Source organism: Pteropus medius, unplaced genomic scaffold (genome assembly GCF_902729225.1).
Source record: "Pteropus medius unplaced genomic scaffold, Ma_sr-lr_union100, whole genome shotgun sequence".
In the NCBI taxonomy this organism is placed as follows: Eukaryota; Metazoa; Chordata; class Mammalia; order Chiroptera; family Pteropodidae; genus Pteropus; species Pteropus medius.
In genome coordinates this window covers 5,616,842-5,638,082 of record NW_024351073.1, presented here as the reverse complement: position 1 = coordinate 5,638,082, position 21,241 = coordinate 5,616,842, and the positions used below count along the sequence as shown (strand labels likewise).

Sequence of the window (21,241 nt, the reverse complement as noted above, 5' to 3'; positions counted from 1 at the left end):
TGGTGATGCTAGCGCTGGGGAGCGGCTGCAAATACAGACGAAGCTTCACTCACTCCCCCACTGCTCACTTCCAGCTCTGGCCCAGTTCCTAACGGGCCCAGGACCATCAGGGGACCTCTGCTTTAGAGCATTCATTTAGCCAAGAAGTGTGCCCTCTAGAGGAAATGAAAGTTTGCACATAGCAGCCTGCCATAATGTTTAGCTGGAAGAGGAGAGCGGTTCTTGGCAACACCACGACATGCAGCCCAGATGGCCCTTCAGGACTCGAGCACTCATCCTCCAACTGCAGACACTATTGGCTGCTGACAACTCACGGCCAAGTCCCTCTGCAGAAATTGCCTTCTGTTGAAGGATGTGGTCTCTGCTCTTGGGGCAGCCTGCATCTGAAGACTGGGACACCATGCCTCATCGCCCTGGCCTCTGCTGGGTCAGTGCACAGAGCCATCCACCTCTAGAGCTCCCTGTAGGACCAGCTGGGGCCCCTGTCCCAACTGCATCACAGCTCAACCTCTCCCTTTGCCCTATCTGACTCTCCCCACCCCCAACAGGATCTCCTGCCCTTCTTCTCTTTATCAGGGAGCAAAATCCTTAGAAATATCCCCGGCTGACGTCCCCACATCTTACTGACCATAACTATATGCTTGACTAGTTATATGCTTGACTCTAAACCAATCACTGGTAAAGGGGATTAGGATTACTTGAGTGAGACCGGGGTGTATCCTCCTCCCACTCTCCCAGCCCCAAATTGAGGGATGGGCTTTCTTCCCTGAGCATGCTCCTGAAGAAGAAGGGACTATGGCTGTGGGTAGACACTCAACAGTACCTGCCATCGTACCTTAGGATCCAAAGTCACTTTAAAGTTTCTGTAACCTATCCACTTTTCCAATGATCAAAGTTTCAATGCTCTACTTAAATAAATGGGAACATAATTTTTCAAGAAACTATTAGGAAGTTTACTCTTTAATTTATTCTTCATAATAGAATTCTAAATTTTCTGTGTTGCTTGGGTCATCCAGAATAAGCGGATTTTCTCTTCCAAGAGCGATCATTCCAATAACTGAAAAGTCTTTTGTTCCAAATTAAACACGCCTAATTCTTTCTCTATATTCATCATATAGCTTCAAAAGATTGTAATAGCCATTGTTTTACAAAAGTCCTCCAGTTTTTCTGCCTGCTGCCCACTAAATTCATGCTCCCAGTATGGTTTTACCAGTGTAACATAGAACCTGACTATTGCTTCCTTTGTTTTAATCTAAGTCAATCTAGTTTTATTTACAAAAGCGATATATATTAACTGGGAACATTTTTTTAAAAAATAATTCTGGTGAGCTTTTAAAGATCATTATGAGGTACTATCCTCCTTCAAATATCTTCTTCCCCAGCCTACACTGAATCTACCCATGTCTTCCATTTCATTCTCAACTTCCCACTGATGCTATTCCTCTTCAATGCCAGCTGCCTACAGCCAATGTAAGATTGCATATGTGTTCCCAGAAACACTGTTACCCCAGACTTGGGGAATTCTGAAAGCAGTGGATTTGTATACTCGATTAATTTGTTCTTCCTTTGTCAGTTTTGGAATTGCCTTCCTTATTTTCGATTCTATTTTTCTATTAATGCAGTCCTAGATCACATTGGCTTTTTAGGCATCATATTTTTTAAGGCCCCCTCAGCACATTTTGTTGATTCAATGTGAGATTATTATTGAGAACAAGTATTTATGTGTGCTGCTACTCAGCCAAGTCTCCTCCTTCTCGTAGAATTTGTTCAGTTATCTCTGTGGGCCACGTACAGGGCCTTTAATTTATGCCTATAACCTTTCATCTTCTTGGATTTGACCCATCGCTCTAACAAAAAGGCCTTTGGGTACTGATTCTGTCATCCAACAACTTCAGTGTCTCTCTCTTAACAAAGTCTAGAAACTGCTGTGAAGAATGTTCTGTAAATGTCAGACAGTAATATATGACTCATGACTGCTGCCAGGAATTTCAGACAATTTCACACTACATTTGTAGCTAAGCCTTTCAAATTCATTACCATAGAGGGCTGCTTTTTCTGTATCTTCCTCTCCATTTTGCATAAGTATGCTGAGGAATTTAAAGGTAGATGGTTCTTCTAGGAATTTGGACAAGGTAGGATGATCATGGTCCCTGGTGCCCAGGAGGCTGGCCTATGCAGGGTTGTCTACCTGCCCTGACATACTACCCTTTGTGCAGGTTTGGTTTCCAATATCTTCACATCGGCCTAATATCAAGTCCAAGTGCCCTTCTGTGGTCTTTACTTTTCTGCTTTCCCTGCCTCAGAAGACCCCATAATAGGCTTAATAATGGTCCTAATCCCTGGATATCAGGTCCTAATCACTGGAACCTGTGAATATTAATGTACGTGGCAAAAAAAAAAAAAAAGATCTTTGCAGATGTGATTAATGATGGGGGGACATTCTTCTGGATCACCTGCATGAGCCTTAAATGTAGTCACAAATATCCTTCAAAAAGGGAGACACACACACGGAAGAGGAGGAGGCAGTGTGACCATGGAGGCAGAGACTGGAGTGATGTGTCCACAAGCCAAGAAATGCTGGCAGCTACTGAAAGTCATAAGAGGCAAAGAACAGATTCCCTCTTAGAGCTTCTGGAGGAAGCATGGCTGCCCACACCTCAGTTTCCTCCCAGTGAGACTGACTTCAGACTTCCAGCCTCCAGAACAGTGAATGAATACGTTTCTGTTGTTTAAGCCACCAAGTTTGTGGCGATTTGTTACAGTGACCCTAGAAAACCAGTGCAGACTCTAATGACCCCTCCAGGAAACGCTCAAGTCCTGACCCTTTGCAGGTCTGTTGGAGCTCCTCCCACATCCCTCACATTTGGGTTGCTTTAAATTCACGTTGGTTTTTATTGTTCTCATCTTTTGCTCACAAATATTTTCCATGCTCTTCAGGTTACCAGCCCACCGCTTCACTGCTCCTTCACTGCTTTACCGAGGAGAGGAGAGCCGCAAGACCTGGGCTCCCTCAGACAGCTCCCTCCACTTTTTGGTTAGTACCATGAGCTACACCTGGAGGAGAACTGCCCAGGACACAGTTCCAGGGGCCACGTGTGCACACACACACACCCCCCTCTGTTCTACCTGTTGGAATTCTGGCTTATGTATCTCATTTGCCTCCATGATGACTCTGGCCAAAAGTGCTCTTTTTCTTCTCTTTCTTTTGCTTTCTCCTTTCTGAAGCTATGAAGCTCCTTGCTTGTTGTCCTATCGAGGCATTCCTTCCTGCTCATCTCTTCTGTACAGCAGCTCCCACTGCACCTCTGAGGACGCCCTCATCTTTCCCCCAAAGGACAATTGATACAGGGCGATGTATTCAAGAAACTTTCTGAAGATTTGCTGCAACCAGAGTGGGCAGTTACATCATAATCTCACGTGGCACAACTTAAAATTAAATAATTATCAGCCATGCCTGATCTTAAAAGACCCTGGTCAAGCCCACCGACCAAGGACTTCCGCAGGGTGGCCTCTCTAGGTAGAATCTGGGCCTCTTCCATCTCACTGTGCTCCTCCTTCCCTGACCCTCAGCAACCTCTAAGCAATTTCTCACCCTCAATCATGCCAAGACATTGAGTGAAACTCCAGCCCCTTCCTAAGCCTGGACTCAGACTATTAACTTTGCTAATAGTCACATGCTTTGCTGAACAGGCCATTTGATCCAGGACTCCACCCCTCAGCATCACAGCAAACGTTTGAAATTATAGTTCACTCTTTTTTTCACAGACCAGTTCAAATGCTTAGGCTGAGATGACCTCTCTCCAGACCCCCTCCCCTCTTTCCAAAAAAAAAAAGAAGGCAGAGGGAAGTGCACGTTTGTACTTTGCAGCATGATTGGTTGATTAATGAAGATGGGCTGTTCAAACAGTCCACCTTTGGGGACTGGTTTTACTTTACCAAGAGATAATGGCCCCTGGGACAATCTCACTCTCTCTTAATCTGAGTGGGCTGGTTTTCTATGAGATTTAATCAGAGAAAAAGGAAATGAGCTAATGCAACACTCACCCTCTCCCCTAAAGCCTCAGATTCTTAGGTCTTTGAGTCATTTGTGCATACTTTCCTTCACTTCACTGGGAAGCAGAAAACAGGAAGAAAGAAGGTATAGGCTTTTCCTAGGGCTGCTGTAACAAAGGACCATAGATTGGGGGGCTTAAAACAACAGAAATTTATTCTTCCAGTACCAGAAGCCAGAAGTCTGAAATCAAGACTATGGCAAGGCCGATTCCCTGGGGCCTCTGAGGGAGAACCCACCCCATGCCTCTCTTCTAGCTCTTGGTGGTTTGCTCGCAATCCTCGGTGTTCCTGGGCTTGCTGAGGCATCACTCCAATTTCTACACCCCATCTTCACACGATCTTCTCCCTGCACGTGTGTCTGTGTCCAAATTTCCCTCTTCTTATAAGGACACAAGTCATATTGGATGTAAGGCTTGCCCTAATCCAGTATGACCTCATTTTAAGTAGTTACATCTGCAAAGACCCTGTTTCCAAATAGATCCCATATTCAATCTGAGGTTCTGGGTGCTCATGAATTTGGGAGTGGAGGAACACCATTCAACTCAGTACGGAAGGGAAAAGAGGTGTAGACACGGTTGGGGGACTGCAAAAGCCTCTCTTCTTTCCCACCATCTGGTGCTTATCTTGAACATGCATTTAAAAAAGCACGTAGCAGAGAGGTTTAGACTCCAGACTCTCAGTCAAAGCACCTGCATGTACATGTGTGGGTTTCTTCCCTTTCTTTGCCTCGGTCTCCTCACCTGTAAAATAGAACAATAATAGTCCTTACTTCAAAGGCATATTGTGAAGATCGTGTGCATTAATCATTAGAGTCCTTGGAACAGTTCTTGGCACATGTTTTGTGCTCCATAAATGTTACCAACTGCCTGTATTTTCGGAGCTTTTTGCTTGCAGGAGCCATCAATAACAAACAAATGCCTGAGGCAAAGCTTCTGCCTCACAGGTACTTCCTATCTAATAGTGGAGACTTTAACAAGATAAATAATACGAATTTGTACATGCAGTGCTGAGTGGTGGGTAGCTTTGCGGATAATTGAGAAGGGAGACAGCCTGTGTCTTATGACCCCTCTGGGGACAGAATTAATAGAAGCTCTTTCTTTAAGGAGCAATGCTGTCAGGCGTCTCCAAGATATTCAAACTATATAGGACATTTATGCAGAGACAAGTACTTCTCCACAGATCATCTCAAACAATCCTCATAATGACCTCATGAAACAGGCAGTTCTGGTCTCATTTTACAACTGGAGAAAAATAAGAGTCAAACAGTTTAATAAGTGACTTCTCTGAAGTCACCCAGGAGATCTAGGTCTCATACCCAGTTCTCTTTGCGCGATGCAGCACACTATTTATCTGGTCACACCCTGGACCAGTGAATGAAACAGTTGAATTGAAGGGGGAGATATCACCGGCTTCAGGAATGATGAGTCTCCTGATGATGACAATGATGATGAAGGTGGAGAAGATGATGTCATGCCTCGGTTTGTGTCTCCTCTGGGATTCTAAGAGTGGTTTGGGACTCGCCGAGAAAATAAAAAATAGGTTTCAAGTTGAATTTGGCTGGCCATCCTGTTATTAATGAAAAAGTGACTGTTTTATTAAATAAACTATTTCATGTTGAATGCATCCAGGCAGTGGGAAAAGGGATTGTTGATCACTTTACCTACCTTTAGACCATGAAGCTTTGCCTCAAAAGTCAAATATAAATGATTTTGAACATCAGATTGCTTTCCCAAAATATTCTTCCTTCAGATTTGAGGACCAATACTTCTTAAAATTTTAACTTTAAACTTTTTTATATTCAGCCTTTTTAATCATTCATGATCTATTAACAAGCTTTTAAAAGTACAAGGGATACTGCTCTTTAAAAAGGATGGTTGTTGTGTAAATGTAAGAATCATTCCACAGTCTACTAACCTTAACTACATAGGTTCAAGTTCCAACTACTTTACTTTGGCAATTATATACATTTTTCTTTATCTGTAAAATTAGAATAATAATATCTATTTCTTAGAGATTAAATATGAAATAAAATAAGGCAATGTATAAAGACTTACAGCACTGCTTGACTCTTTATTGGTGGTCATCAAATGTTAGATTTTGTTGTAAGTCATAGGAATAGTAGTTGTGGTTTACTGTTTAAAAAATTAGTATGAAACCACAAAAGACCCCAAATAGCCAAAGCAATTCTGAGAAAAAAGAATAAAACTAGAGGCATCACACTTCCTGATTTCAAACTATATTATAAAGCTATAGTAATCAAAATAGTTCGGTACTGTCATACAAACAGGTAAATAGACCAGTGGAACAGACTCAATAGCCCAGAAATAAATTGTTCTATATGGTCAACTAATGTTTGACAAGGGAGTCAAGAATATTCAATGAAGAAAAGACAGTCTCTTTAATAAAAAAGAAAATTGGATATTCACATGCAAAAGAGTGAAACTAGACCCTTATCTTATACTACTTACAAAAACTTAATTTGAAATTGATTAAAGACTTAAATGTAACACCTAAAACCATAAAACTCCTAGAAGAAAATGTAGGGAAAAAACTCCTTGACGTTGTCCTTAGTGATGGTTTTTTGGATATGATACCTAAAGCACAAGCAACAAAAGCAAAAATTAACAAATGGGACTATATCAAACTAACGAGCTCTGCGCAGCTAAAGAAACAATCAATAAAATGAAAAGTAACCCTATGGAATAGGAGGAATATTTGTGAACCATCTATCTGATAAGGGGTTAATATCCGAAATATATAAGCACTCATACAATTTAATAGGTTCTGGAGTTTTGTTTCTTTCTTTCCTTCTTTCCTTCCTTCCTTCCTTCCTTCCTTCCTTCCTTCCTTCCTTCCTTCCTTCCTTCCTTCCTTCCTTCCTTCTTCCTTCCTTTTCTTTCTTTCTTTCTTTCTTTCTTTCTTTCTTTCTTTCTTTCTTTCTTTCTTTCTTTCTTTCTTTCTCTCTTTTTCTTTCATTAAGTTTATCGAGGTAACATTGGTTAGTATAATTATATAATTTTCAGATGTACATTATAATTTGACATCTATATATTCTATTGTGTGATTACCACCCAAAGTCCAGTTTTCTTCAGCTACCATATATTTGATCCCTTTTACCCACATCACCTTCCCCCTACCCTCCTATATTTGACCCCCTTTACTCTCACCCCCTACCCTCTCCTCCTCCCCCACACCCTACCCTCTGACAGCTGGAGTTTTCTTAAAGGGAGACAATGTCTCCTCTCTATATATCCTTCTCTGCCACCAGCATTGTCAGCAGGAGTAAGTTGCCTTGGCAACTTGCAGCAACAGTTGTCAGTTTTAGGACTTCTGCACCCAGAACTAGGCCAAGCTACACACCCTTTTCTGATACCATTGATAGGTGTGTGGAGTCAGGTGGTTTGCAGAGCTACTTGAGGAATTTTTGTTTAAAGAGTTGGAAGAACCCACAACAAGGCAGCAAAAATAACATTAGAGGGAAACTGCCCCAATATGAGCCTTCTGCCCTCTGAGGTTGTTTGGCTACCACCTCTGTCCACATCCACAGGGAAGCAACATCCTAATGAAACACTCTCAGAAGGTCGCCAACATCCAAACATCGTCTCCAAGGCGGCCGGAGATGAGCTCAGTGAGACCCACCTGAGGGGCAGCAGGCTCTTCTGAACACCATGCAGATACTCCAACAACAACCCTCATTCCTCTTCTTTTGCAGATGCTTCATTAACCATTTTTTTAGTGAATTCAGCTGTGTGCAGTTGGTGAGCCATGGGCATGTCTTAATGAACTTTAAATAATGAGTTTTATAGACCAGTAGAAATAACAAATCAAACAAGGAATCTCTGCCTAAGTCTTTTGCCTGTAGCAATTAGAAAATGTCCACTGAGCTGCCTGTGTGACCCACAGAATCTAACCACTTGATCCTTCTCTTCCTCCCAGGTTTACCCAGGTGATTTTGAACTTCTGCAGAGTTCCTTCATCTGGGGGCTGATAGACCCACAAGTGCTCCACAAAGGGAATTCAGCATGTTCATAAAGTTGGATAGAAAAAAATTACATTATTTTTACTAACCTCAAGTGGAGAGTTAGCATTTCCTTCCATTATAATAGCTGGCAACAAGCCACAGTACTTATAGAAGCCTCTACAACTTTTTTACCAGTAAAAACAAAGAGATTTTGATACCAAGTGATAGTCATTGCAGATAATTGGATATTCACATGCAAAAGAATAAAACTAGACCCTTATCTTATACCAGTCACAAAAAGTTAATCTGAAATTGATTCACTAACTCTAAAATAAGATAATTAACAGACCCACCCCTAGATCTTGTTTACTGCATTAGCAAAAAAGCACGTGTAGTATAACATCACAAACATAACTGTGGTATACTTTGTAATCCTATGAATTTTATTTCATGCATTTAAAAACCTTATTCTGAGAAAGGGTCCATAGGCTTCCCCAGGCTGCCAGGGTTTCCACGGCACAAAGTCAAGGACCCCATAGCAAGACCTCCTGGTGAGGCCTCGTTCCTCGTTCCTCTCCCATCAGTAGCATCTTCTCTCATTCTCACGTGCATCTTCTTTCTGTCCTTCTCTTAGTTGCTCCCACATGTTCCCTACCCTCAGGTACTACCCTGAGCTCCATTTCTAACAACTCTTCCTAAAATATAAACTGAAGTACAGGCATCGCTTAATAAGTGTGTAAAACACGGCCCCTCCTAGGGTTGTGGAAATGTTAGTTTGGAATTTTAAAGTACCAAAAATGCCTTCTAAGTGCAAAGGAATGAAGCTATGCTGGTGGAATAGCAGGCAGTGGGATCATCTGAGGGCAGTGGCCAGCCACTCCATGTGCCCTGTGGTCAGGCCCCCACGAGGCTGAGAACCTGCGACTGCTTCAGCCAGCCACAGAGCTCCTTGGTCAGTCGTACTTCTTAATTGCCACGCAGTTGGACCATCCTGGGTTTAAGCACTTGTGGGAGGCCTTTCAATTAACTTTCCCTGGACCATTGATACCTTACCAGATGAAAAAAGTTAATGCACAAAATTATATTGCCTTGGTGGTCAACCGAGTGACTGACTCATCAAAAAGGTGTCACTGGCTCATAGGGCCGTAATTCTTTGGCGTTAAAACTAAGTTCTTAGAACTTGCTTCCCTACTTGCTTTTATTTTCTTCTTTTTCCTCCTCTTTCTCCTCTCCCTACACCTTTCACTGGCTTTCTCTAAGGTCGTGACTTAGGGAGTTTCTTGAAAGAGTTGCCTTCACTGGGGTTTGTTCTCTGTTTCATAAAAAAAATGAGTTTTCAGGGGAGGTCTAAGCCTGGACTTTGTGGGTTGGTGAACAGGAACAACTTGACTAAACGCCCAGGGACATAAAATGCAACAAAAGTAATTATGTGCTCCGGGGGCTTTGAGGCGATGTGTCTGGAAGTACTTAGGGCTGGAGACCAGCCTCCTAAACTGTTCATGAGGGTGAGGCCTGGCATCGTGGGATCGTTATGTGTCCCCATGTGGTGCTGCCTTTGACAGAGGTGAGCCATTGCCTGAAGAGCAAACAGGTCTAACTTTTTCACTTCACATTTTAATTACAGAACAGGACCTGAAGGGACAGATGGACACTGCTGGTCAGAGACTATAAATTGTTGTGTGCTTGTGTAAAAGGTGGAAAGAACGTTGATCAGAGTATAGGAATCAGGCCCTGCCCCCTTCTCTGTCCCCATGCACAGGGAGGCCTCAGCAAGCCTCAGCCTCATTTATTTAAAAAAAAAAAGAGGTGAAAAAGAAAATACCTGGAACAGTAGAATTTTTCTACTCAAATGGATTATATTTCTATTATATTTTGAAAGTACATTCTTCATATTTGGCAAACTCATTCTAAAAGCCAGCGGTCTCCAGGATTTTTTAATGATTCATCTACAGCAGTAAGTTTTCAGGCACACAAAGATTATGGAACATGATCCTCTCCTCAGTGTAGAAAGAAAGCATTCAGTGAAATTTACCCCGACTTTTAGATTCCAGCCAATAGAATCCAAAATTTAAAGTAAGTTAGAGCCAGATAATTTTAAAACCTAATCAGGATTATATACTTGGTCTAACTGGTAATAGGGAGCCATTGTATGTCCTTGAGCAAGGGAGTGGCATGAAGTACCAGTTAAGAGAGAAAAATTGGCAGGAGTGAGCAAGCTGAACTGAAGGGACAAGAAACTACAGTCAACATGGTTAAAAAGTGACTCCAATGGTCCAGCTACAAGCTTCCCTTTCCTTGCCTGAGAGTTGGGCTAGCCAAGGTAAACTTGTGAAGTAGATGAATATTTTTATGTCTTACCCATTCATTTCCTCGCCTCCGAGCCTCAGAATATCAAGCACGCTCATGCTATCCTAAGACTTTCGATAAGGCACCCATCTACATGGGTCCTACACCATAAAAGAGTCCCACCTTCAAATTTGCTCCCTAGTGCCCCGCCTCCCATCCCAGGATGCCCCTTCTCCAGGAGCAGCTCATCCCAGCTAGACAAAATGAGATCCATCCCCTTGCTTTTAACCTAGTACTGATGGGGACCTTGTACCCCTCCCGGAGAACTTGTACGCTACTTTCAAAAGAGAATCCAAGTTCATGCATATGGATCTGTAATCAATGACTCTCATGATGCGTGGTCCCATATAGTCGCAGTGGGGTGTATTCTTGGCAGGCAGCCTGGTCAGGAATTTCCTCCATAAGATGCTGCCCCTGAGCTCATCTTTCATGTTATAGCTTCTTCCCTTCCTTTCCCAGAATTTCTGGCTTCTCTGATAGCTCACATATTCAGAGTAGGGGCAACCTGTAACTTGGAGAAAGTTGATGTCTCGTTTGCCATATTGGAAGCTGGGCTTCTCTGAGAGAGGCAGCCCTGGCCTGGAAAATGTTAGTATGGGCCCTGGCTGCTCACATCAGAGCCTCAGGGAGGGAAAAGGGCTAAAGGAGAGGCCAGTGTGGGGGTGTCAACCACTCCAGGCCAGGAAAATCCTTGCCACCATCTAGGACATTTTCCTCATTAGGAAGATGAGGCCCTTTCTGCTGTACTATTCAGAAATCATTCAAATTCTTAAGGTAAACTAGCTAGGCACAATCTCTAGGTCATTGCAGGTCACCTCCCATCACAGTTAAAGGTAAAATTGGCCAATTACGCTGTCACCTTTAAGCGGTTATCTCATGGGGCCATTGATCAATCAGTTAAGAGATTTTGAGTCTCTCCACTACTGACTAGTGGATCTCACCAAAAAAAGAATGAAAAGCTCGGTGTCCAGCCCATCAGGCATTTGCAGTCTTTTTGGGGCAAGAGAATCAGGGATGTAGAAGTACTTATCTAAAGGCTAATGCCGTGTTATGAGTCCTAAATCTAAGAGGGATCAGGTGTCAGGACACAAAGGATCAGGTAGATAAAAATCAGGTATGTCTGAAAAGTTCTCGTGAAGGACAAGGTCTCAGGCTGGGGCTGCTTCCTTTTCCTTCCATCTACCAGTGGGCAGCCTGAGATATGGGGAGGGAGTGGGAAGTGAGGGGCAGGCTCAGGGCCAGCCATTGCAGAATTACGTTCTGCTCAAAGCCACTTAAATGTACTTATCCCATGGTGGCAGGTCACCCCTGTGACTCCTTTTTCCATAAGAGCCTCTGGGGATCCCCCATTCCCATGCTCACTGTGAGCCACATCCGGCCCTGCCTGAGGCCCCTGGGCCACCGTGGAGCTGCAGGAGCTCAGGTTCACCCCTGCGTATTATGGTGTTTCGAAATTTTGCTGACATGACACTCTGTCCCCCCATGGCTGATGCTGTGGTTGAGGATTTTTAATGGGCCCATAAATTATCTTTATAATTGTCCTTGTTTGTTTTGAAAACATTGGAGTTATCAGCAGGATTCAGAAAAAGTCATTGATTCAGAAAAAGTTCCCTATTTTGGCCTGGCGGCTAGCAAAGCAGAACCTCTTCGTGAAAGAGAAAAAGAGCCAAAAAGCAATGGCTTTTCCAAAAAGTTTCATGTACTTCAGAAAGGAAAATTGTGTTGGAGGTGGAAGTCCACCTACAGACAGAACAGAGTCCAAAGGCAGGAGGCCCCTTCATGGGTCTCACAGGGCCCTGCCCTCTGAAAGCCCCATGCTTGGTTAATGCATGGCTGTCACCATCTTGAAATTCTTAATAAGTTTGGAAGGAGGGGCTCTGTGTTTTCATTTTGCACTGGACCCTACAAATATGACCAGTTCTGACCGGATGGTCTGTTTTCTGAGAAGTTCCTCCTTGTGTTCTCAGAGGATGAGGAGGCAGTTCAGGGGAGAAAATGCCTACCTCAGATGTAAGGCCACAAGCCAAAGCCCATGTGGGACAGATCGGGCTCCAGGCTCACCCTGAGATTCCATTTCGAACTGGCTGGATCACCTCCAGGAGAGCAAATCTGTCTTAAAACGAAGGTCCTTGTTTGGCTTGGGGTGTCCACGCTGAGTCCAAGTACTCTCCAGGCCACAGCTTAAATGACGTTGGACCCCGAGGTCATAGGAGTCTCCTTAGAGGACCCAGAATTCGGGTGGGCTGAGGGGCTGTGTTCATTTCCTGCAGCTGCCAAAACAACTTACCACAAACTGGGGGGCTTAAAACAACACAGATTTATTCTCCTGTAGTTCTGGATACCAGACGTCTGAACTCAGTCTTATAGGGCTAAAATCGAGGTGTCTGAAGGCAAGAAGGAGATCCTTGCCTCTCTCAACTTCCGGTGACTGCCTGCAATCCTTAGCTCATCATGTGGCCTCAATACTCCCACCTCTGTCTCTGTGGTCACACTGGATCCCTCTCTTGTGTACTAAATCTCCCTCTGTCTTATAAGGGCACTTATGATTACATTTAGGGCCCACCTGGATAATCCAGATAATCCTTCTATCTCGAGATCCTTAATTTAATCTACTTTGCAAAATCCCTTTTGCCACATAAAGTAGCATTCACAAATTCCGGGGAATTCAACATGGCTATCTTTGGGGGACATTATTCAGGCTACCACAAGGGCTGTTGTGAAAGTTGGAGCTCTGCAGAGAGACCCAGGGTCTTTATGCCGCCATAGGCTTCCCTAGCCCTTCCTTCCCCAGGGCTCCCCACTCTGGGCCCGAATTCCCGAGGGCCCTGGCAGCCATTCTCCGCAGTATCACCTCCCTACCCCTCCTCCAGGATGTAGGGCCCCAGGACCTTGCTCTGTGCCCAGCTGGTTAATAGGATAAATAATTTCGAACCAAGATGTCGATCACCTCTAATGATAGCACACATAATCTTAATACTTAGTTTGATCCCCCCCAAAATGAATTAATAAGATAATTTCAGGCCCTGGAGGGACCCATGAGGAGGAGACTTTAGGTTAGGCCTTGGAGGAAAAATAATATCGATTTACCAATAAGCAGGGCCTGGCCACCCGAACTCAATAAAGAGAGCAGAGGGTTGGCCTAGAACAAGCCCTGTAGGGATGAGTCTGTCTCTGTTTGGTCTCAAAACTTAACTGAGGATAGAACAAAGCAGGCGGGAAAATGAAGACAGGTGGTGAATTACCCCCAAAATTGCCTGCTTGGCTGTCTCTGACTCTGGACAGTTCACACAACACAGAAAATGGCCTCAAATTTTTCACCAGCATTAAAAAACCCAGACAATATTAGTCCCTTGGAAATGGGCCTGGCACGCTCAGTGTAATCTGGCACGAATCAGCTGGTATAGGAGCCAGCCCCGAGCTCCTGTGAGGTGTGTGGCGTTTCCCTTTTTGTCCTTCTTGGCCCCTAACAGCCCTTCCCAAGCCCCACTCTGCCCACTCAACCCCCCAAGCATACAACCCACAGCTCCGATGCTGTCCCCATCTTTAGGGTCTTATTACAAAGGGTTCAGGAAACCGTGGAGGAAAATTAACAAATCAAAAAAAAAAAAAAAAAAATGAAACCTACTAAACACCAAATGAGTGATGCACCTAGTTTGTATCAGGATTCACAGGCAAAGAGTTTTATAAAAGAGATGGTACTAGGATTTGGCCTTGAAAGGTGAGGCAGACTTAGGCAGATGTGACTGCCATAGTCTGGTTCTGAAAGGACAAGGCTTACACCAAGGCCATGGCAATAAGAATGAGGGGCAATGGCAATAGAGTTAATATGGCCGAAAGAGAGCGATCTGACTACCCACCCACCCCCAAGCGAGTTCTCCAGGCCCTCCCCTCCAACAAATGGTACCACTATCCTCAAACCCACTCTCGATTCTTTTCTCCCTCTTGATTTTTTTCTCATTCTTGATTTTTTTTTCTTCACTCAGACCCCCAATGTTTAATACCATCAGCTCTATTTTCAAAATGTATCACGAATCAGATCACTTCTAATATCTTTCATTGCTACCCTGTACTTCAAGCCACCATCTCTTGTCCGAATTACTGGAAAAGCCTCCTGACTAGTCTCCCTATGAGCCTCGTTACGATCCATTCTCCATGCAGCTGCATAAAGCAGAGCAAGCCACTTCTCTGCTTAGAGCCCCTGGTGGCTTCCCTCAGTATATGAATTCAATCCAAACTCCTCGCCAGGGCCAGCAGGCACCCCAAGACCTGCCCCAGCCTTGCTAATTGACTTTGTGGTACCCCAAATCGTTCCACAGATGATGCAACCCTACCCCAGAATGGCACTGAGTGCACTCACTTCTGTCAGGTGTCTACTATGTGCCAAGTGTTCTAAGTACTTTATGTGTATTAAATGATTGAAATCCTCCAACATGACCCTGTGAGTTAAATCCTATATGCTGGTTATGTTACTGATTGGGACACAGGGAACTGACATAAGTGGCAGACATGGGGCGAGACCCTGGGCTCCATTATGGTTTACCCTTCCCCATATTCTGCTATCATTTGAGATAATGATGCAGATCTAGTATTAAGAGAGGAAAAGAGGCATCTAAAAAAATTGCAAAGGAAAGGGCTTGCAGAAATGACTAACTCAACCAGTTAAAGTCCATTCCTAACTGCCCTCCCCCTCCTCAAGGACTCTCCAGCTAACATGTTTTCCCCCACAGCTACCTCCCCCACCTCAAGGACTCTCCAGCTCACATCTGTTGATTCATGGCTTGCCAACCAACCAATGTCCTTCCATATCTCTGTAGCTATGTAGGAATAACAAGACTGTATAAAACTGCTTGTTATGTTACAATCAGGGCTCAGTCTTTGGATAGGAATCCTCTGAGCAGGTGCTGGCATTAATAAGTGTTGCTTCCTACTTATAGCCTCAATGTCCCGTCTCTCTGTTCAAGAATCCTATAACAGTGCTGATAACGCCAAGGTTGCAAGACAAATGACCTGGAGGACAAGTGGTCTGAAAATTCCTCCCTCTTACAGCCTCCCACCCGAAAACCCCCGCTCCCATCCTGAGTCACTAGGCACACGTGAAACCTCAGACAAAGGAAGCACGCGCCCCTTGCATGGACACTGCAAAGGTATATAAGCTGTAATAAGTCTGACCAAAGCGAGCTTGTGCATGGAGTTGTTAACCCCACACACTCCGCCAGCCAATAAATTCTTCTTCTAACAAAGGTGTCTGAGTGTCCAATTTCCTCTGTTGGATGTGGCTTCCTGCAACAGTATAAAACATAGAAAGCTGCTCAGGATCTACTACAAAGTGAGAAAAATAAGACCTCCATGCATGTATGCATAAGCACACATCTACCTTTGAAAAAAGTGGTATATTTTTATACATGTGTAGCAAATGGTGTAAAAGGATACTAACAAAACATTAATATTAAATGAGAGAATGGGTGCTTTCTGTTGTAGTTTTCTTTGAATTTGTACCTGTATTTTTTTTTTTTTAAGTTTCTGCAATAACCTGGAATAGATCTTTACTCAAATTTCACCTTCTTGCTGAGGCTTCCATGGGACCCTCACACCCACCTCACGCACTCATCCCTCCCATTCCAGCTTTATCTTTCCCCATGGCACTTATCACCATCCAATACACTGTACATTTTACTTGATTATTTTAGTGATTTTTCTGTCTGTCCTCTAGAATGTAAACTCCACGAGGGTGGATTATTGTTTGTTTTGTTCATTCCTATATTTTGAGAACCTAGAACAGACAACTCGTAGTAAGCAGCCAATTTGTGAATGAAGGAAAGAAATAGTTGAACCGAAAGAAAAACCATGTCGTTTTTATAAGTATACATTACAGGTAACCTCTTCCTGAAGTAGATCTAGACAGGAAACCGGCACTCAGATAGATGGCTGTGGCTCAGGCATTCCTGCCAGTATGAGAAAAAGGGTTTGCTGTCTCAGTGTCCTGCCCCCCAGGGATGTGTTACTGCCAGACAGCATCCAGCCATTTGCCTGGTGGCCTAACATGTTACCTGCTCCTCCTGTTCCATACTCTGTAGAGAAGCCCGCAGCCCCTGCAAATTTCACTCACCGCCACCTTCGTGTAGCTCTGCTCACCGCCATTGGTGGACGTGGTCCAGCTCTCTTCCTGGAGGTGCAACAGCCTGGTCCGGACACTGTAAACAAAGCCAGGTGCTAACTGTTTCCTGCCCAGGAGATACATTCCAAGACTCGGCTCAAACCTGAGTCCGTGTCTGATGTGATGTGCAAACCATACACCTCCTTCAAGAAACATGGGAGAAAAATACAGTCCCCACAGCCACTGCATTCAAGGGTCCAAGAACTGAAATTTTCCTTCTTATGCAATATCTTGAGTTTTCTGACCACGTCAAGTTAACACTCAGTTTGGCCTTAACACCAACTGGGGGAAAAGATTACTTTTGAATCTCCTAGAAAAATAGTGTTGCTGTTGTGTACATGAATGTTTTTACTTTGAATTTTAAAAAGTGTTAAAATATTATTATAAACACATTCTAGAAAATTCACCAAGCATAACCTCACCATCATTGTACTACAGTTCTTGTTTTTCAAAGTCTCCTTACATTCCTTGTTCGCATGTGTACACATTTTCTTGTCATTATAGTCATATTTCACCCACGGGTTTGCATTTAAATTTCTTTCTTTATAAAGTAATATTTTAAAAATCTTTCAAAGGCTATTTATTAATGTTTGTATTATATTCTTTAACAGATAAGGGTGAGAAAGGACAGGAGAAAATCCCTAAAATGTAGAACAGCTGTACATTGCTGCCACTGTCCCATCCTGTGCTCACCAACTGCTGTAGCTCAGAGGTTCTCAAACCTTTGGTTTTGTGACCTAGTCACACTCTTGAAAATTATTGAGGACCTCAAAGAGCTATTGTTTGTGTGAGCTGTATGTATAAATATTGAACCAAAAGAAAAAGCATGTCACTTTTATAAGCATACATTATAGGTAACCTCTTCCTGAAGTAGATCCAGACAGGAAACCGGCACTCAGATAGATGGCTGTGTCTCAGAAATTCATGCCAATTTGAGAAAATGTAGAAATTAAAATGATTAAATTAAAAAAACCTACTTACATGTTTATTATAAATAATTCCACCACATTATCATAAATAACTGATTTTTATGAAAAAATAACTATACTTTCAAAACCAAAGGGAAATTTAGTGACAAACTGAACTGTTATTCGTTTTTGCAAATTTCTTTTAAAGTCTGGCTTACTAAAAGACATCTGGATTCTCATAACTGCTGCATTCAATCTGTTGTAATATGTTGTTTTGGTTTGAAGTATATTAAGAAAATCCAGCCTCATACAGATGTGTAATTAGGATAGGGAGGAGTACTTTAACAGCCTTTTCAAATAATTGTAAATGTTCTTTGTTACTACACAGAACTTGAAAAATGAGAGTTTATTAAAAATTAGTTGTAGTGTGGAATCTGAAATCATATCAACGAAATTTTAATATCTGTTACATTAAGATCTATTTGTCTATCTTGCACTTGGAATGGATCTTTCATTCACGCATGATTTTGAAACATTAGTCATTTCGAAGATATTGATTCAGTGAATTATACAGGGATTCCTAATGTTGACATATTTTATTAAAAGTATTTTAAAAGTCACATTTGCTCATATCACCACTGAGCTCTTCGGAGAAGTCTTTAAGTATTGGGAGGCTCTCGGGCTCATAACGAGAACACAAGTCCTCCATAAGTCCATTTTTTGTTTAAAAACCTTAATTTTATTATGCAACATAATTTTTATTCTGCATCATATGATTGTTGCAGAACATGTTGTGAACCAAGACTGGCAAGGAACCAAGTAGCACTTGGAGAGTTGGAGAACTCAGGTTTATTACGCTGGTGGTCCCAGAAGAGCTAACACTCTGAAGATCTGGGCCCCGAGCTCAGGGGTAACCTTACTTTTATAGGGCTTAACAAGCAAAAGCAATCCATCTGTTCTTACCCAGCAAAGGCAATACATCTGTTATCTAGACAGAACAAGCAAAGGGGAAGGTGAGTCTTCAGTTGATCTCGAGATCACTCTGCCCTTCGGCCTATGCAATAAGCTCGTCCACAGTAACAGAACAAAGAGAGGATTCACTTTTTTGAGTTCAAATTCCGCTTCAGTATCAGCTATTTTCCTCGAACTGACAGACTCCATTCATTTTTGAAAAAATGTCTACCAAATACTCTAATCTGAATAGCCACAGTTTGTCAGTCATTCTGTCAAGTAAAACTGGTGTTCCATGAAAAACACAGATCAGCTTGTAACTCAAACAATTGCACAAATGCTTTTCCTTATGACATCACATACTCAGGTTTGGAGCAAAAATGCTTTACGTGTATTTGCCATTTCATCACACAGAATATTAAAAATATGTCCTTATGTAAATTTGACCCCTTTTTAAAAAATTGTGAGTATGTGTGTGGTGGTAAAAAATAGTTTTAATACCAAACTGTATTAAGGCATAAAGCCAATGCTTTAATTCATGTATTGGTGCTAGCAATTTAATCCACTGCTGTTTTCACATCATTCAGTAAAAAATGCAAATAACATCATAGTATTATTATGAAGATGGTTTGATCTTGCAAATCTCCTGAAAGGGCCCCAGACACCCTTAAGGGTTTGTGGATAACACCTTGAAAACTATTGCTCTAGAAAAGTATTAAGACGAGCCACACCGGACAAAGGAATACTTGGTTCTATGGCTTTGGCTTCAGACCCCTATCTAGGGTGAGCTGAGCTGGACACATGTGAGTCGCAAGTACTTTTTTAATCTCTCTACTCCAAGGCTATGCTAAAAGAGAACCAAGGGTCCTTGACCACTTTTTCCTAAGTCACACTCTTTCTTTCAACCCTCTTGGTCTTACTAATCTGATGGCGAAACGAAGCACCTAAAGAAATCCCCAAAAGACCTTGCCTTTCAGGGCTGCCAACCATGTGACTCCTTCCCTGGCTCTGCTTGGATCTAGCTCAGCCTTCCCAGGACAGGAAACCCTCCAAAGAGGGAACAGCTCTGGGCTTGCCCAACCTCCACCTACCTAAGGCTTAAAGTTTTTCACTCTTTGTTCTCTCTTATCAAAAATGCATTCTCTAAGAGCTTTGTCCAAAAATATGTCCTAAACCTCAGAATGTAAAAATAGGCAAGAGGAATCTTCAAGCTCTCCCCATCTAGTATTTGATGAGTGAGTACCCGTCACACTAGCAATTCCCTGTTGTCAGACACTTGTGCTGCACCTAACAATTTACCATTATAAACAAGGCAACAACAAGCAATTTTAAACACATAGTTTTTCATCTTTGGAATTCTTTCTTAAGGTTAATCATTCTGTCTGTTGGTTTTAGCTAGCATACACCTAGCATCTGTCAGGACAACACTTTTATATTATGGCTTTTCATTGGATACTTGGGAACTCTATGACTTGTGTGTACCACACCCTTGATTCCAAAAAGAAGAACTGTCCAGTTTCCACAGGAAATGTTAGTAATACAAATGATGGTACATAGCAAACAGATGTTCAGTAACTAAGACAGGGGGACCCAAGGTAATGTTGAGGGACAGGACCCAGACAACAGGAAATAGTTGCGAGATGTAGAAGTTTCTAAGATTCTAGGCAAATTAGACTCTGTATTTGATGAGATAAGTGAGAAAAAAGCTATAAAATCAGATGTGAAGGACAGAAGAAGAAGTTATTGTATAGACAGAGTCTGGTACAGTGGTTAACAAAAATAGTTTGGAGTCACACACTTCTAGATTCAATTTCCAGCTCTACAAATTGGCAAAGTCACCTAAACGGTCTGAGTCTTGGTTTCTTGTCATCAAAATGGAAATTGCGAATGTTACTGCAGTGACAGGGCTTCTGTGCCCTCGGGCTTCCTTTTGGGTTTGGCCAATGGGAGCCCCAAATGATGAGACGAAAGAATAGAACATCTCTTCCCTTCTTGTGAGGTTGTGGTGGTGTCCCTTGACAAAACAACACTTCTCTTCCCCAGGTGGCCTGCTCTGCAATACTCTCTCTCCTTCCAGGTTCCAGTAACCTTCCCTTCTCCTGGTCTCATTGGCCTTAGGGACTACAAAGAGCTCTGCTGCGGCTAGCCCCAGGATCCTTGGCTCTGTCACTAGTGAGTCCCCTATTCCTCCCATATACTTTTGTAATCAATACCATAGTAAATAAACCCTACTTTTTGTGTGCTATTGATTCCTGTCAGGGTCCACACTAATACACAGTCCTTCCCCTGCTTTTCTCTGTAACACAGGGAACTACATTCCCCAGACCTCTGGCTTCCAAGTGGATTCAGCCAGTAAGGAAACTGGTGGATACTGGATGGTAGAGGGCAGGGACTTGCTGGTGTATATCCTTCTTTGCTTTAGGGGTGGCCCTGTGGTTCCAGCTTCTACCAGGTGACTGGCCTCTGAGCTTTACTAACGTGACCCCTGCCCTTTTGCTTCCTGCTGTGCTGATCCTTCAGTTGCCTCACCACTGCGATCTGAGGGCTCATCTCTCCTGTCACATGCATAACCAGTTCCCTTCTTTAAATTTCCTTTATTTCAAATACTTGAAAGAGTTCTGTTGTCCTGTTTGAATCCTGATAGATACACTCTCTAAGCCTCAGTTTCCTCACTCGTAAAAACAAAGGTAATCAAGAATACCTTTTTCCGATAGTAACCAATACCTCTCTGAAATTTATTGTGAAAATATTAGTCATGAAAAATAGATGTAGTGTATGTAGTTATTTATCTCCTCAGGATAAGTTCGTTCCCTGTAACATGACGTACCGAATCTGGCCCCCGTTTCCCCTCCAGCTTCATCTCTCTCT

General features: G+C 42.8%; 2 long non-coding RNA genes across 2 annotated transcripts in view; both read right to left on the bottom strand.

Moving 5' to 3' along the window:
* Positions 1 to 650: 650 nt before the first annotated feature.
* LOC120586209 (uncharacterized) lies at positions 651 to 15,602 on the bottom strand. Its single transcript, XR_005648635.1, has 3 exons — positions 12,364 to 15,602; positions 5,369 to 5,569; positions 651 to 4,793 (listed from the first exon to the last, which is right to left on the bottom strand). It is a non-coding gene; the product is annotated as an uncharacterized LOC120586209 (long non-coding RNA).
* Positions 15,603 to 15,861: 259 nt separating this feature from the next.
* The window catches only part of LOC120586210 (uncharacterized), a 7,937-nt gene continuing 2,557 nt past the window's right edge, over positions 15,862 to 21,241 (bottom strand). The window contains exon 2 of the long non-coding RNA XR_005648636.1: positions 15,862 to 16,551. This is a non-coding gene — a long non-coding RNA (uncharacterized LOC120586210). The remainder of the gene's footprint in view (positions 16,552 to 21,241) is intronic.